Genomic DNA, 18,016 nt, shown 5'->3' with positions numbered 1-18,016 from the left:
CTCGCTTTATTGATGCCGATATTGTCTGATGGCCTTTTAAAAAAACTTAATGTAAAGAATTTTGATAATATCGTAGCCCAGAATTTATAAATGACAGATGTTTAAATTAGTATTATCTGCAACGGCAAAAGACGCTAATGCAGCAGCACACTTTAGAGTTGTGCATCATGAGAGTTACGGCATGAACCCCTCTGCATACCAATATTCTCTGAATCTCATAGCGTTGCCTTTTTGAACTTGCCAGTATTACGACTTTTAGACAAATCGAACTGCACGGCCTGCTGCTTAGCCAAATCCTGCTGGCCGGACACACCCCGAATTATTTTCACCCTTTTGATTTACTAGCTTTTATTGTCATTTAGTACATGGCAAAGTATTGTGTCTGTTTTTTCACTTCCCCCCCCACTTGTCAACACTATCTCTTTTTCTGTAAAAGACGAGGGGCCATGATAGTATATCATGGCTGCTCTAAATCTGACAGTGCCTGGCTGCGGGCCAAGTTAAACTTAGCCTCTGGTGGACTGAGGTGACCCTCTGCTCTTAGCAATCCAAGAAAACTATGAAGCGTCCATCTTTCTATATTAAGAGGACCCTTCAACCCACTGAGATACAGCAGTAAATGTTGGAGCTTTATCTAGTATTGATTGAATGCCTGTGACTGTCTCTATGGTATGATGGGAGTACTATTCATGTATCATACACAAAATCATCGCGCTACTGGGTGGTTGATCATACTGTACTACTCACACATGTTGTTTCTCCAAAATAAGATTTGAGTTTTTTTAAATATCACTTGACATGTAACCAAAATATAACTCGATATATATCATCTCTTGGTCTGTATTCATTTTACACCAAAGAATAAAACGTATATTAACGATAAACGTACAGACTGAATGTTTGTTTCATATGAACACTTTATCTTAAGTTTACGCAGCTAAAACAAATCAAGCACATAACAATCAATCAGCCAGATTTATTGACTATGATAATTATGATTTTTAAAAGCGATCTTGATCTTGGAAGTCATAGTTAGCCCGGCCAAGCAAAGAGGTCATTGGTCTTCAATGTCAACAGATCCATCTCCATGACATCAGAAATACTTAATACACATGTGAGGACAGTGTAAAAAACTTAAACTGGAAAATTTAAGGAAAAAAACAAGTATAATAGAAAGAGAACCAATTGAGGTTGATTTATTAAACTATCTACATTGTGTTTTATACCTTTTTCCCCTAAGCATTGTATAACAAGCATTTTTATTCCAGTAAAAAGCATCTAGTCTCCACGTAATAATGAATAAGTTCCATTATGCCAGCATTGTTTGTCGATATAAAAGATCATTGTGGATTATGATGACAGGACAATATGGTGGAGGCAAATTTATTAAGACAGCTGTGGAAAAAAATCTGTTCACCGATTGCCAAACTCTAGAAAGTCACATTCTTGCCAAATGTATTTAGGGAGACGAATCCCAATAGAAACCTTTCATGGGGTTAAACACATGTGATGGTGCTGCTGCACATCATTTCCCCCCTTTTGTAGAGCAACATGAGAAAACCAACACAAGAACATGCAGGATGAGCAAACCTGTGATTGTAGTGGTTTGATTCAAAGATTACACGCTGCAGACAAGAAAGAAGAACATTCAAGTGAAGCAAATTAAGAAATAAACGCATACTTTGTACATCACACGTGTTCGTCTGTGGGTAATGTACACTACTGAGTCAGACATACAATAATAAACAATTCTAAAATGTTCATACAACAATTTTTCTTATTTTAATTGTTTTTTAAATATAGTTCTACAAATCTTTCGTGACACCTTTTTAGAATAACCCAAACAAATGACAGGAAATATTCACTGGGAGCTTTGTAATGTTGATTTAGGGAAAACATAACAGGCATGCACATATTTCCATAAGTCAGGTTTTTTTTTTTTAGGGACGTTATTTCACACTAAGCACACACAATCAGCAGACTTCCCTACTTGAAATGAAGACAAGTGCAAAAAATAGATAAATAAATAGATGAATGAACTGCAGTAACTCAACAACCACTCGAGGCTGGCTTGAAAAAGGAAGTCAATCACCCATTGACCCAATGTTAAGATACAAAACTTAACAGGAGACTAGACATTTTAACAAGCTAGTACAAAAGTCAGCGATGGTCTCCATAAGTAATCCTCTGTTCATGTCAACAGTAAAATGAGGGGGGGTGGGGGGGTGTTTAAAATGATTCAAAATAAAGTTTAAGGGGTGCAGATGTTTTTCCATAAGTAATCCTCTGTATGTTTCACTTTAAGTAATCCTAAAGTGAAACGCTAAAGCTAAAGAAAAGCATTGAAGACTGACGTGGCTGTGACAGCCTACACTTTGTTTAGAGTGGATCGAGTTGGGAGAGGAGGAGTGGCAGTTTATGTAAAAACTGGTTTGTCTGTGTCGGTTTTGGATTCAGTCACCAGGCCTAAATGTTTTGAATGTATCGTCCTGAAAGTCCAGCTTGGGGCCTTCCTCTTTGGTGGTGATAGGTGTGTATAGACCCCCATCTGCTGATGCAGAATCCATAAATGCATTAGCAAATCTAGTTTCAAGGGATGTTGATTCTGAAATGCTGGTTGTGGGTGATTTTAACTTGAACTGGTTAAATAGCACCTCCGATCACTTCAAGGAAATAAGTTTTAACCTTCATTTAACTCAACTCATGACTGAACCCACAACACCTAATATGAAAGACTGCTCAAAATCAACATTAATTTACCTCATCTTTTCAAATAGATTTGACAAAATTGTGGTCAGTGTAGTTTTTGAACTGGGTATTAGTGACCACTACCCAACAGCATGTGAGAAGTGCCAAATTGAAAAAACAAGATCACACACAATTTCAAAGAGAAATCGAACTAAACAGAAAAGGCCACCGATGTTCAGACGGCCCTGGACTTGTTCACAGAAACTTTTATTTCACTTGTCAATAAACATGCTCCTTTTAAGAGACACAGAATTAAAGACAGGATAGTACCATGGTTTTCACAAGAACTGTCAGCTTTGTTCTGTGACAGAAACAGAGCCTGGTGTCGTGCTAGGCGTTCAGGAGACCCTCAACACTGGCTGTACTTTAAACAATTTAGGAATAAATGCACCGCAGCTGTTAGAAAAGCAAAATCAGATTACTACTTAGATCTTATCACTAGCTCCACTTCAAACCCTGCAATATTCTGGAAAGCAGTTAACTTAGATAAAAACAAGACCTCTAATTCGCTGCCCATTATTAAAATGGGTGATTCTGTGCTTTCAAATGAATCTGAAATATGTCTTGCCTTAAACAAGCATTTCGCAGATGCTGCATTTTTATTTGATAAAGAACACCCTGGGCTTCTTCCAGTTGTCGCTGAGGCTAACACTGGTACATATTTTAATGATCATGAGTGCTGTGGGCCACATCCCCCTTTTTTCCTTTCGCCCCTTCTCACACTATGAGGTATTAAACGCACTTCAATTATTAGATTCCAGGAGCTCTACTGGTGAAGACAATCTAGATGCTTTCTTTTTAAAACGAGCTGCTCCGATCATCACAGATCATTTGATGAATATATTCAATCTTTCAATTGCAACAGGTACAATTCCTAATGTGTGGAAATCTGCACATGTGGTTCCCTTGCATAAAGGTGGTGCTAGGGATGATTTAAACAATTATCGTCCCATCTCCAAATTACCCTGTCTGGCAAAAGTCATGGAAGCCTTGGTAAATAACCAACTCCTTTTCTCTGACCCCGTAGCAATCTGGTTTCAGAGCCAATCATAGCACCATTTCAGCCATCACAACGGTGTCAAATGATATAAAACTAGCACTAGACAAGAAGCATCATTGTGCTGCTCTTTTTATAGATCTGTCAAAAGCTTTTGATACGGTCGATCATCACCTTCTTTTAAAGAAATTAGATGCCATTGGGTTGGCTGGAAGTGCATGTGCCTGGTTTCAGAATTATTTGTTTGACAGGCATCAGTGTGTTAAGCTAGGTCATGCTAAATCTGAATTTTTGTTCATTAATAGACGTGTGCCACAAGGTTCAGTCTTGGGTCCCATGCTCTTCACTGTTTATGTTAATGACATTGTTTCTTCTTTGAATGGTTGTCATGCCGATCTCTATGCAGACGACACTATTTTGTATTGTACTGCAGATTCTGTACAGTTGGCCATCAAGAACTTGCAACTTGCTTTTAATTCTGAGATTCTTAAGAATATCTCATTAGCCAAAAAATGCTACTTAATGAGATTAAAACAAAATTTATGCTATTCTCGAGAGCCAAAAATATTGATTACGAGAGTGTACGCATATCTTCTTTAAATGGCTCAGACATCGAGAGAGTAAATGAGTATAGATATCTTGGCATGTGGCTCGATGAGGAACTCACTTTTAAGTTCCATGTAAAAACTCTTGCGACAGAAAATTGGCTTTTTGTACAGAAACAAGTCAAGTTTTCCGTTATCATGCAGAAAAATAATTATTGAAGCTGTGTTCTTGTCAGTGATGGATTACGGCGATGTCATTTATAGACATGCTGCAGCTTCAACTCTGAAGCCTCTGGACGCAGTATATCACTAGGCCCTCAGGTTTATAACTGGTGATCGATTTGACACTCATCACTGTGACCTGTATGAGAGGGTCGGTTGGCATTCTCTTGAAGACAGGTGGAACAAACATTGTTTTTTATATATCTTTAATTATAAAGATATTGGAAAACTTCCACCTTACATCACAGACCTGTTGGAGTGGAATACGGGTGCCTACATGACCCGTTCTTCTGATTGGCTCGTTCTTAAAGTCCCTCAAGCTTTTACTGAACTGGGTAAATCTGCGTTTCTGCACCCCCTCCCGCCTGATCCACCTCATTCACAACTTCCTCAGTGACAGGCTGCAAGCTGTGCAAGTGGGCACAACCTCATCACCTGCACTAACCACCAACACCGGAGCACCACAAGGATGTGTACTAAGCCCATTCCTGTACACACTCTACACCAACGACTGCACCAGCCCGTCACCCACCACCACATACCTCAAATACTCAGACGACACAGCCATCATTGCCATGCTCACCGACAACAAATCTGTCCAGGACTACCACAACACTATCACAAACTTCACTCAGTGGTGTGACAATAACCATCTCCATCTCAATGTCCCTGAGACAAAATAATTAATAATCAGTCCCCCCTCACCTCAGCACCCACTTCTCATCAATACTCAAGCAGTGGAAATAGTTAACAGTTTTAAATATCTCGGAGTAACATTAGACAACCAACTCAGTTTTGAACAGCACACAAGTGACATCCAGAAAAAGAGCCATCAAAGACGGTCAGCCATACGCAAACTGAAAGGACTCTATGTTGCCCTCCATCTCCTCCTGCTGCTCTATCAGAGCATGATCCAGCCCATCTTGTTGTACCGTTCCACCTGCTTCTTCAACATGTAATCTGTAAAAAACAAGGCCAAACTCACACGCATCACAACCACAGCTGCCAGAATAATCGGTCTCCCCACACCCAACCTAACAGAACTCAATAGCAGGGCCATCACACGCATTGCAACCTCAATAGAACAGGACATGACACACCCACCTCGCCCCACTTCCCTCAGGACGGAGGTATAGAGCACTGAGGTGCAGAAAGGCTCGCCTCGGGAGGAGCCTGATCCCCGCTGTAATAACGGTTCTGAACAAAAGGCCTCGCTGAACAGGCCAGAAATGGGAACTCTTGACTGTTGTCTAACTCTGTTTGTTTGTGTTATTCTCTGTTTTTTTTGTGTATAAATGTTCTTTGGTGAGATCTGTCTGTTGGACAGTAACGGTGCTGTGAAAAAGAATTTCCCCTCGGGGACAATAAAGTCTAAAGTCTAATTTTCTTTTGATGCCCCAAATTCGTGGAACGCCCTCCAGCAAACTCTAAGGATCGGAGTTCTTCCCTCTCTTCCAGAGTTTAGGAATTTGATTTCGAACAACTTTGTTTCAAGTTGTTTTGTAACTGTTTTAAATGATGTCAGTGGTTTTTGTCACAGATTCTGAGTGTTTGATGTGTTTTTGCTTGTAATCTCGACGGCATTGGAAATGAGGGAAACCTCAGTGTCTTTTCGAGAATAAATAAAGGTTTGAAATGAAAAATAAATTGAAGTAAGAAATGTAACGTTAGTCTCTCCGGTTGCTCGTCTGGTGCTTGCATTTACTTTTATCCAGCTTGACAAGCATGAAAAGCTCATAAAAGTAACGTTAGCGTTAGCTGGTTAATGACGGTGATAGAGCAGACTTTTTACTTTGCCAACGCCAACCATGCTTAGAGTAAAGCCAACTTTTGATTATTTTGCCTTTTATGCCTACTTTCAATACATTGTCATATATATATTCTTTGTTTTGTTCCCATATTATTTTCTGTTGACGTTGGAATATATTTGTGTAGGTGTGTGTTTTACATTTTATTTTAGCTCAGTGTTTTTTTTAAACACCTGGTCAGCTTGTTGTAAATAAATAAAACATTAAAAACAAGTGTTAGGGGCGCTGGTGGCGCAGTGGTTATTGCGTGCGCCCCATGTATGGAGGCTGTCGTCTCAAGCGGGTGGCCCGGGTTCACATCCCACCTGTGGCCTCCTTCCCGCATGTCGTTCCCCACTCTCTCTCCTTGATTTCCGACTCTATCCACTGTCTTATCGCTCCATTAAAAGGCACAAAAAGCCCTAAAAAAAGCCTTAAAGAGCCAATATTATGCCCTTTTTGGGGTTTGTATATTTAATCTATGTACCTACTTTTGTACGTTCACAATAGCTAAAGTCCGAAAAAAGTGTCTGTTTTCATGTACTGCTCCTCCTTGCTCACTCTCCACTCTGAGTCCGTCAGCTACGCTCTGCTGAGCCCCCAGTGCAGAGTCCCCACATGGGCCAAGTCTGCTCTGATTGGTCTGCCGATCCGCTCTGTCGTTATTGGTCAGTTGCTCAGCACGGTTCTCGGAAATGTCCCGCCTCTTTTACCATATTGGGACTGCAGCCACTGGCTCCGTCCGAGGAGAGCATAAACATTAGCACCTTAGCACTACTGTGCTACCGCAGGCTACGGCATATCATGGGCGTGCTACAGAAGTTAATGGGCGTGCAACATGAGATGCAGGGCTTGCCACAACGAGCCAATGGGCTTAGATCAGTGATCTCACACTGACAATGACGTCGGACTGACAAATTTTTATCGAGGGGGGCTAGAACCGAGCGTTAAATGCGGCTAATGCTGCAGCTAACAGGAGGACGTAGGAGAAGCCGCGTTTCCGCGGACTTTGAATTTTTGCACATAGATGTGCCTAAACATGCACAGGACACTTGTAAAACACACTCAAGGACATATAAAACATATGGGACCTTTACAAAAAAAAAAAACGAGTGTTAATTTTCTGTAATAAAGTGAGAGTTAAGACACTGCACTGTATGCAAGTGAGGTAGGACAAATTGCATTTCACAAAGCTCATGGAGATGTCCAAGCAGTAATCTGTTGTTTTTGCACTTTTGTTTGCACTGTCAATTTGAACTAATATTCTGTTTTTGAATAAACGCATGGAAATTCAAAATGTTTTGTTTTTTTATTTGATTCATTGATTAATCGGAAAAATAATTAACCGATTATTAAAATAATCGTTAGTTGCAGCCCTAGTTGCACTAGAAAGAACAATAAAAAGCGGTGTGGAAACACAGACAGTGGATGTCACAGTCAGCCCCCTGGTTCAATACATAACTCGGCTTCTTGTTTACCGTTTTCTCTTCAATGTCAGTTGGATATTTGGGGAAGGGGTTTTCATAGACCAATGCATGCTAAGCTGCAATTTACAAGCACATATTGAACCATACATGCTGTACAAAATGGTATATTATATTTAGAATTGTTGCATCCCTAGTCGCAATCTGTCATGCATAAAATCTGCAGGGATGTACATTCTTAGCTCCAGTCGTAACTGCCCCTCTTTTCTTAATCTCAGCCATTGTATCAAACAGGACTATAGATCTACTTTTAATGTTGTCTTCGATTTATTGTCAGTAAGCTAGAAGCAGTATTTGTTTGCTATTTAGATTCCAAGCGCTTGCACAAAATTTCCCAAAACAAAATGTGAGAAAGGGTGAAAAAAAATGTCCAACTGTCTTTTTGCTAGAGAAACCGAATCCCTTTTTCAGTCAATTGTATTTTACAAATGTAACATGAGGGGATTGATAGTAAGCAATCTAATGTATCATACACTGGCTACCTCGGCCAAGGGAAATGTTTTCTGACTCAACAGTGTCTGTATCAATTTCAAAAGACAGAATGTGCTGTGCCCAACACTTCAGCTTAAGAAGTCAGTTGTCCAAAATACTAATAAAATATATATAAATGTTTTTTTCTCACATCTAATGAAATCCAGCCAAGCACAAATTTAATTTTCTGAGATGTCTGCTTCCATTCTAATACAGTAGTGATGAATGGTTTTATGTTTGTTGAGCTCACAGCAAGTTGGCTTTCAACAGGGATTGGGTCGGGGGCTGGATTTGTTCAAATGAGACATCAAGTGGGCCGGACTAATTTTGAAGACATCACTGTAACTCAACACATGGATATATAGGCTAATGTATGATTAGAAAAAAAGACAAAAAAGGTACTTGTATAGAAAACTGCATGTTAACACATAAAATGTAAAAGTACATTAAGCAGAGGGGTTAACTCTGTCATTGCAAACTGCATGTTGGCACATGGAAATACTTAAATGTACCACATTACAGAAGAAAATATGAATAATTATGTTTTGTTTGAGATTATTATATTATGTTTTAATATTGCTGTTGAAGGTTATAGAAACTTTGACACAGGTTATTCTACCTTGATCTAAATCTCTCTAGAGAGAGAGAGACTTTAGATCTGTGTGTGTCAGGCCACAGCACAGTTTGCACTCGTTAAGGTTCATTACAGATAAAACCTGCTCACATGAATAAGTTGTCACAAACAAACAGAGTGTCTTTGATGCAAAGACCGAAGTCATCTTCGGGTATTTTAGTAGTAGGCATTATAAAATGATAACATGTTTCCAAACCAACAGACTTGAATTTATCCTTCAGCGTTGCGTACTGCAGTCTGATCAGCTCCGTGTGGAATGCACGTTCTTCAAATAAGTAATCTCAGTTAAACGACTTTTGGTATGAGTCTGGAAGCCCGTTCTTCTACGTGTCCGCAATAACATAATCTATCTCTGTCACTGCGCAATTTGAGGAAGCATTTTAGCGCTGCTCCGTAGTTAAACCAGCAGACCTCTGTATGATTGGACAGCCTGTGCGTGATATCGTTTTTGGATAAGAATAGTAATAGTTATATTTTTACAGTCTGATGAAAGCTGGTGATAAAGGTGCAACAGCAGGCTACTGCATTTAGAAGTGATGTCGCACTGAAACTTTTAGGTGATCAACACAACACCTCTGGGTGACCTAGAAATGAACCGTCTGTAATTAAAATCAGTTATTAATTTAAATTTACTGTTTTTACAATAACCAGAGGTATAAGTCTATTATCAGGCTCAACGCCGGTGTCCGCAACCTACACTTAGTCTGGATGTGAGGACCGACGGCTCCGTGTCTTGGCTGGATGGACTCTCAGTAGAGGGGATGGATGGAATGACAGAAGTAGGGCTGGTTGTAAAAGTAGGCTTAGTTTTCTTCATGAAAAAACTTTCAATGTTTCTACCTCTCTTCATTTTCCCTCGTTTTGTCGCGTTTATTTTCTTTTTCCGTTTCAGTTAGGCTACTCTGTCACTCAGGTCGCTCGCAATTTTTAAACACACACAACTTCAAGCAGTGAACAGGACCACAGCCAATCAGAGGCAAAGACCCGCCCGTGCTCTGTCTCTTGTTGTTATGTAATATATTCGTTATGTTATTTGAAGCAGAAGTTGTAGGTGTCCTTAATTGATGTAAAAGCAAAATAGAAAATTACATTAATTTATGAGAACAGGAAAGTTAGCTAAATCAAAACCTAGGTCGGGAGGTTATGAACTGTGAATGTGATCCCTACAACAACAGAAGTTTTTTTTGTGTTTGTTTTTTTCAAATACCGTCAAATACCGTATACCGCAGTAAAATGGCAAGACGGTATGGTATTATGAAAAAACGGATACCGCCCAAGCCTATCCAGCAGCATCTATATAGCTACATAAATACTTCTTCTCACGGCCATTGTATTCAATTTTTACACAAAACTCACTTAGAGAAGGTCACAGAGATAGTGGGATGTTGCCATACTTCAAACTAACATGATTATTACAGAAATTTTGCAGAAGAAAAAAAAAAACTGAACTTCCCCCCCCCTCGCCCATATGATATCAAAACCATGTGATGCTTGATGAGATGGAAGTCTGACTATGCAAGATTTATGCAACAATGATGTGAAAAAATCCTCTTAGACTCTCAAGATGTCATAGTTGAAATTTATGTGGTATCACAAAGCTGTCAGCACATTTGTTACCATTTAAGATTCTAAGATTTATGGGTGAGTAGGGTCCAATAATAATTCTAACTCAGCTTTATAGAGGCTGTTTAAGTCTCTTCTGAGCAATAAATTGTGGGAAGTCCAGAACCAGGCTATTAGATTAGTTTTGGACTCCTTAAGTATGCACCTGTTCTGGAAGCTACTGGAGACATGGGATGGGACTCCTGTGAGACGAGATGGAAGGTCAGCATGGTGAGCCTGTGGTTTTGGCTCCAGGGGTTATCACCCAATAGGGTGGCCTGTAAAATATTTTATATTCCATAAGAGGCGAATGGACATCTGAAATATTTGCTATATTAAAAGAGTGTGGATTTGAGGAAAACTATCTGAACATATAAAATGAAAAAAAAGAGAGAGGAGAAAGGTGAATCAAAACAGAAACATTTCTCAGAGTTATTATTAAGTGATGTTGGTTTATGGACTGGATCATGTGTGAACAGTTTGAAAGTGATGAAGTTGATTGTATTTGTGTATTGGACCAAGTGTTGGGGGGGGGGCCTGTGTTGGTATTTATTGTATTTTACCTGTTTATAATGCCACTCACATTAAAAAAGAAAAACTTACGATGACTGGCTATTTGTATGAGGCTCAGCAGTGCAGCACAAAGCGCTTGACTCTCTTCTTCATTGGTTAAATTGATTGGTCATTAGTTTGGGATCAATAAAGTAATTCTATTCTATTAAACAGTAGTACATAAATCTTTCAACAGAAACTGGAAGAGATGAGTGACTAATGGAGTACTCTGTTTTTGCAAAAGAAACCAGTTTTATGTTGCAGTAGTCGGGAAGGAAATCTGAAAGATCAGTGTTACAGTGCATGCTATTGGTGGTTTGATGACCCCCATTAATTACTCCTCATGTCCTTCAAGCGCTCTCTGTGACCTCATATTGTTGGATTAAATGAGGAGAATAAAGAAAGAATACATAAAAGCCTCCATGCTGTTCTATTTCATTAAAAACCACATTTTAAATTTGGACAGAGAAACAAAAATAGTCTTCTCAAAGTTTTCCAGCTGAAATCACAGTAATAACTCGCTAGCAAGTTCAAGTTGACCCAACTAGATTGTCGTAATAAACACTAACCAACTGACTCATTATGTTACAAGCTGACTGAATCCAAAAAAGAAACTAACAAGTAGTAAATGCGTACAACTTTATTTATATAGCATTTTTAAAACACCCAGTTACAATACTTTGCTCGTAGTGTGCTTTTTTTTAAAAAGCTAATAAAAAGACCATTAGAAAGTCTTCAAATACAGAGCATCTTTTTGCAGCTTTGTGGAGAAATCAAGAGAATTGAAGGACCTGCTGTGCCTTTTTCCTGAGCTGTTGTTGGAAAATCTAAATTCAGAGGCATGTAACACACATACACACACATACACAAAAACAGCCAAAGAGAGATTTGCTCTTCCTGATGCTCACACTCTATTTGTAGCGAAATACAAAGCTTTAATAAATTATTCATAAAACAAGGAGCCAATAATTACAGCTTATAAAGCCAATACAAAGGGTGTATTTTAATGAAGTGGTACCACAGTGTGTTTGCATCTCTGTGGAATACAAAGCCATGGTCTTTTTGGCAAGCGTGGTTAGATTTCACATGGGAAGCTGGTCAAGCAGCCTGTTGTTGGGTCTCATGAGGAAGACAGGGAGAGACAGGAAGCAACAAATGAGACAGAAGCTGTTTATATGACCTTGTGCATACCAGACAGTCCATACATGCATGCATGGTCTACCCTCAAGGCGAGTGTTCGATGCTTTGGGGCCATGGACCACTGTGGAGCATGTAAACAAACGTCCAAATAATGCAACAATAGGGCATCTGTCCGTACACTCTCTCCAGGTGAAATCAAAGTTCAGGGATCCAAAGTACATTTTTCCCTTTAGGGACCTTTGCGTTTTAACCCGTGTGTGCAGGTCTGAAGAAGAAATGTGCTCCTAAGTGACTTTCTTGTTAAAATAAATGTTTGTGGGTTAAGGGTTGAACAAGCTCATGCAGCAGTATAGCTTATCTCTACAAAGAACATGCTGAAGAAACATGAAAGTGAAGCAGGGAGCATCCAAGGTCACACTGAAATCCACAGGGGTAAAGTGAAGGCTTCCAACCCGTAAGCAATATTTTCACATGAACAAATCCATTCTAGAGAGATCAATCAAAACCAAAGTGCATCTTTTACAGCTTGACAGATTATGACTGTGTCACATGAAGCTGTGCACGTAACAGAGAGAGAAAAAGGAAGTTATTTTTCTTTGCAGTTTTCAAATACATATAACAGGTATCTTAGCCAAGTCAAAAATCTGTTTTCAAAACATGAAAACAAGATGCCCAAGAAGCCTAACAATTTCCGTAGTTTTGGGCCGGATGCTTTTCCAGTTACTCCTGCTCCTGAGGGAAACCCAGCTAATATATCCTTTGGGGTTGTGTTTTTTACCATCTATGAAGCAACAAAAGAGGTTTAAGATTTGTTGTAAAGCATATTTGTAAAATGTTCACAACATCGTAAAAATACAGGAAAAAACCTACAAGGCAATATTAATGGTTGCCCTGAAACTATTAAAAGTTGAGGGTGGTAAAATAAGATTCCCCTCTGGAGATCGAGGCCAAAGACGAGGCTGAGATTATGATCTGACTAACAGTTTTCAAACTTCACTCAGACAAGCAGAGGTGGGGGAACCCAAACAACAAGCTGCACTCCAGCCGCTGCCATCGCTCTGGTTAGTTCAGTAAACCACAGTGGCTCTGGTCTGGAAGCAATTACTGCTGGCCCACAATGACACTGAAATTATAACTATTACAACCCTTTAGTCTAAAACAGGAGATCCTGGTAGATTTGGAGGGTAGAGATTAAGTTTACTCCCTCTCAATTATTTGACCAATTAAAAAAAAGGCAAAGTGACACATTAAGTATTTTTTGGCAACTATATTGATTTTATATGACTCAGGCCTTAAAGCATTAGAAAACATTTAATACACAAATTATTTCAGATATATGGAAGCAATTAAACTGCCAATTTTGTGTAATGCAGGCTCCATTTAAAAGTAGAATTTTTGAAACAATTAAATATAACCAGTTTCCCCCATCATTCATTTGAAGGCAAAAAATAGGATATTGAAATTACTTAATGTAAGTGCACTCGTTTCATTTCAGCAGAGCATGAGCGACTTGTGCTTTTCACTGTCTTGAAACATTGCAGACAATGTAATCCTTGTTTTCCCAAAAGCCCTGAGTCTTCGGGTTATTAATAAAGCTATAACCTGTGTCATGTCCCATCAGTCTCACTGACTTAACTGTCTGCTCGAGCAGAACAATTTTTTATTTGTTTTTGCCAAAGGTTTCTGCCTTTTTCTTGCCACTGTAACTTTTCTAAATGTTGCTTAGTGCTGTGATCATGATAGATTAATGTTGGGTGTTTGTAACATAACAATGAGTGTGGGATTTTACCTGCTTTTTGTAAAGTGTCTTGAGATTTTGTTATGAAATGGCACTATACAAATTGATTGATTGAAACTGAAAAATTAAAACCAGTAGCTAATTATTGTCATGTCTATGCGTTCAGTTTCATACGACTGTCTGAGCTCTGTGAGCAAGTAGGATAGCTAGCTGATTAGCTTACACGCTAACATAATCATTCAGGTTTTCAAAGGAAACCCTTCAAGATACTGCATCAGCATTAAATTGCGGGATTGGATCTAATGAACAGTGGGTAATTGTTTAATATTAGTGAATGGGCTTGTATGAGAGAGCTGCTGAAGGGATCAATGGTTGATGTTAGCCCTCTAGCTTTAGCTGTGGTTAGCTTGCACGCTACATAAGTCCATTTATCTTTTTGCAAAGCTTTTTCCATAGAAGAGAGAAAGAGTTATCAGCAGCGTGTGTGTAGTTTGAAGACAACTGCTGCACCAAGTATCTTTTTTTTTGTGTGCGATTATTCAGTCACCTGGTAGCTACTACTGAAACATCTCAGCCTGTTCTGTTCAACCTGGATGTTGCAGCTGAGTTTTTTATAGATCATAAGTAAAACTGCACGTTTATTGTGGACAACTTACAAAAATAAAAGGTTTCCAACTACAATAAAAATTTAATTATTTAAAAAAACGACATGTTGGACACTAAACCTGCTAGTATGTGAAACATGACTTTCATGCATGAATTACCAGATATTATTTAAATTAAATAAGTTTCCCTTTACAAAAATAAAGACTATTTCATGATAAATAAGTGCATAACAATACACCAGAATACAAGAAATAAAGTGTTTGACATTTAAAAGTCCTCCCCCAACCTAGTTTCATTTGACAACGTTCCTCTTGTGTAAATCAACACATTAGCTTTTATGTTGTGTTCTGCTGGTTTGTACAATAAAACAGGCTTTGATGTGAGCATTGTCCTTGCTTCACTTGCACAGTTATTAGAATTCCTACCAGTGATATAAAAAGTGTTGTGTCAGGATGCATGGTAGACGGTTGCAAAGATACCACCTCAGCCTCATTTTGAGCCGGGAAAAACCCTGGACTTTATCATCACAAGTTTTTCAACCCTAGAAGGGGGAGCACCATCATGATGGTGGGGAGAAACTTAATACCGTATTCAAAGATCTCACAAAGATGTTCAAATAATGCAGGTGTAAATGTAGTAACAGTTAATACAGTTGTCACATTCTTCATAATATTCCTTGACTCCTTGAGTTCTGTATGAAAGCCTGTGTCCTCATTCGGTGTCTCCTTCCTTCCTTTCTTTTTCCCTTGTATTTTTCTCTTTCCTGTGTTTTTGAGTGTGTGGGTTCATTGTTGTGTTTTATAACAGTAACAGTTAGTAGTGGTCCTTGAGAGCAGGTGGTCTCTATTGTCTGTCAACACATTTGAATGACTCAATAGGAAGTTGGTGTTGTGCCTTTTCACAGTAGACATTTTGACTTGTTACAGAAAAGCACCGGTGTTACTAACCACATTAATGATGGCTTTGTCCTAGTCATGTGTCTCAGTCCGTATGACATTGAGTCAGTTTGCTCCATAGGCCTGCTTGTTATACCTAAATGTAATTTATATTAGTATAGAGACCTGTTGCCTTGAGAATGACAAATCACATATTTGTCATTAGTGTCACCTATTGTTCTCTTACCTATCTATTTAAACTCAGTAAAACATACTGTGGAATTAAATGATCATTTACAGTACAGTAAATGGTCTATTGGTTGTAAGAAATTAGGTAGCAGGGCCATACTCACCCACCAAGTTCGCCTAGTCTGCAATTTTAATTAGTAAGGTGGAAAGAAAAAGCTTATGTCTTTTTACATTTGGCCACTGATATGCACCTTGAATTCACTTTTTGCCAGGGATCAGAATAATTAGATTTTTGTGGTTCAAAGACATCCTTGTCACATACCAGAGGACTTTTCTGATCAAAACACAACTAACTGGATGTAATTCGAGAATGCTTGTTTTTTTTTTAACAACCCTTTTTTAGATGTAAGATTATCTGAGACCAACTGTCCAGTTCTGTTATGAAGTCGATTGTATTGGTTTGGCATTTAAAACGTGACTTAACATCCTTCTTATGGTATTTTTAAAGTACTGTACATTTACTGAAGCAATGATTTTCTACCTAACCGAATATTGATGCCTAATGGTAAGCAAAGTGTGATGGTTTCACAAAGTTAACCATCCAGTTAATTATTGTATTCATGATGACAAAGGTTCATTAACTCTACGCCTGTCATTGCAGACATACTGACAATAATAATGCAGTGTTTCCCACACGATACCTGGACCAAGTCAATTTATGGCCCAAGTAAATTTATGGCCGCCCGAGTATATTTCTGACCTGTTTTTATTAATATTTTTCATTCATTCATAAAATTGCTGCGAGAGAGCGACAGAGAGAGAGAGGGAGAGCGGGAGAGAGAGAGCAGGGAAGAGAGGACCTCACGGCTCCTAATAAGAGGGTTTCAAAGATCAAAGAAGATGGAGTAGGCATGTGTTGGTACACGTCTTGATGAGGACTTCATGACGGCCTTCAGTATGTTTTAACATTAAGTTTGGTGTTTAAGCTATAAAGGAATTAAAGTGCATTCCACCTGTTAATATATTTTTACAGGATTCATTTTTGGTATATAGGTTATGAAGTTGCATTTTGTCAATGTTTTTTACTGTATACCCACAAGTGGCTCAAAGACTGATGACTGAGAGAATTGTATCTTACCTTGGATTTGAGTTATACGTTTGTATTTTTTGAGGTTAGGTTTTACTCAGCAAAGTTATTTAATGGGGTATTTGTTGCACACAGTGATTAGTGAATGGCTGCTTAGACCAGAACTGCTTTTTGTCGTGTGCTGGAACTTCATATAATTTCTATCAGAACAACACACGAATTAAAATGCACTGTAAAGGGATTGGTAATATGTAAAAGATGGATTTTTCTTAAGATGTTAACAAATTATTTCAATAAATTTTGCTGAATAACTGTAAATGTCTTGTATTAATTTAAGGGTATGTTTTTGCCACATAAAGGTACAAAATAGCATGTCGCTCCAGCTGTACTTTGGTACATTTTTGTACCATTTGAAAAGGTCCAGAAATGTTCTTTTAGAGGTACAAACAGGAAGGTACAAAAATGTACCATGTTCAGAGGTGCAGTGCTCGTACCCTACTAGGGTACTGCTGGAGTGACAAAGCATTTGTACCATTTTAGGACCATTCCTGTATTTCTTTGTGTGTACATTGCAAAACTCCAGTTTAAAAAAAAATCCCTCTCAACTCCTGCAGAGAGATAAGACACAGCAAAACCAAGAAAGCAGTACCACATCAACGTCAGAGAAAGAGAGAGGTAGAGAGAGAAGGTCCACTGTGTGTACATCCCTCTTGTAAAGGTACCTTGCTCCAATGAAAACTGAAGTTTTTGCAGCCTCGCTCGCCCACCTTGCTGAACAACACAGGCTGAGATGTTGCAGTGCTAGCACCCAGAGCGGCTAAAGAAACACCAAACAAACACTGTGAACAGGACGCTGCAGAACACGGTTGATCCGCGATCCGTATGGACCGAGTCGGGAACGCACGTTCAACTTTTCTCCGTTCACTTCCACAGTGTCTGCTTTTATCAACAATCAATATGTTAACGATCGTAACGTCAGCCAGCTGTAGTCTGTGAACTTCTCCACACAGACTGTCAAACAGCGCTGCGTTATAGCCAGCAGATATATTATAATTTCTCAATTTCCTGATCTGATCAAATGATCCAAATTATCTGTGACTTAAATCTGTGATTATTTGACATAATACCTTAACTCAAATAAATGTACTTAAACAAATGTGTATGTAAAACGAAAACACAATTTAAAGGAAAAGAGCAGCCATCATAGGAAGAGGGTGAAATGCACTGGCAGGATGTGACCACCCCTCTCCCTCAAAATCCCACTCCTCCCATGTTTCACTGTTGCAATAAAAACATTTTTTATTGGGGTTTCAGTAACTTAAGCATCATGATAATATTC

General features: G+C 38.8%; 1 protein-coding gene across 1 annotated transcript in view; it reads left to right on the top strand.

Annotated features, from left to right (window-relative positions):
* LOC132981790 (cytochrome b-c1 complex subunit 8) overlaps positions 1–18,016 on the top strand; it is a 372,615-nt gene that overhangs the window by 125,794 nt on the left and 228,805 nt on the right. The window lies entirely within an intron of this gene.

Source organism: Labrus mixtus, chromosome 10 (assembly GCF_963584025.1).
Source record: "Labrus mixtus chromosome 10, fLabMix1.1, whole genome shotgun sequence".
NCBI classification, from domain to species: domain Eukaryota; kingdom Metazoa; phylum Chordata; class Actinopteri; order Labriformes; family Labridae; genus Labrus; species Labrus mixtus.
The sequence above is the reverse complement of the archived record's forward strand: the minus strand, read 5'-3'. Positions and strand labels throughout refer to the sequence as shown.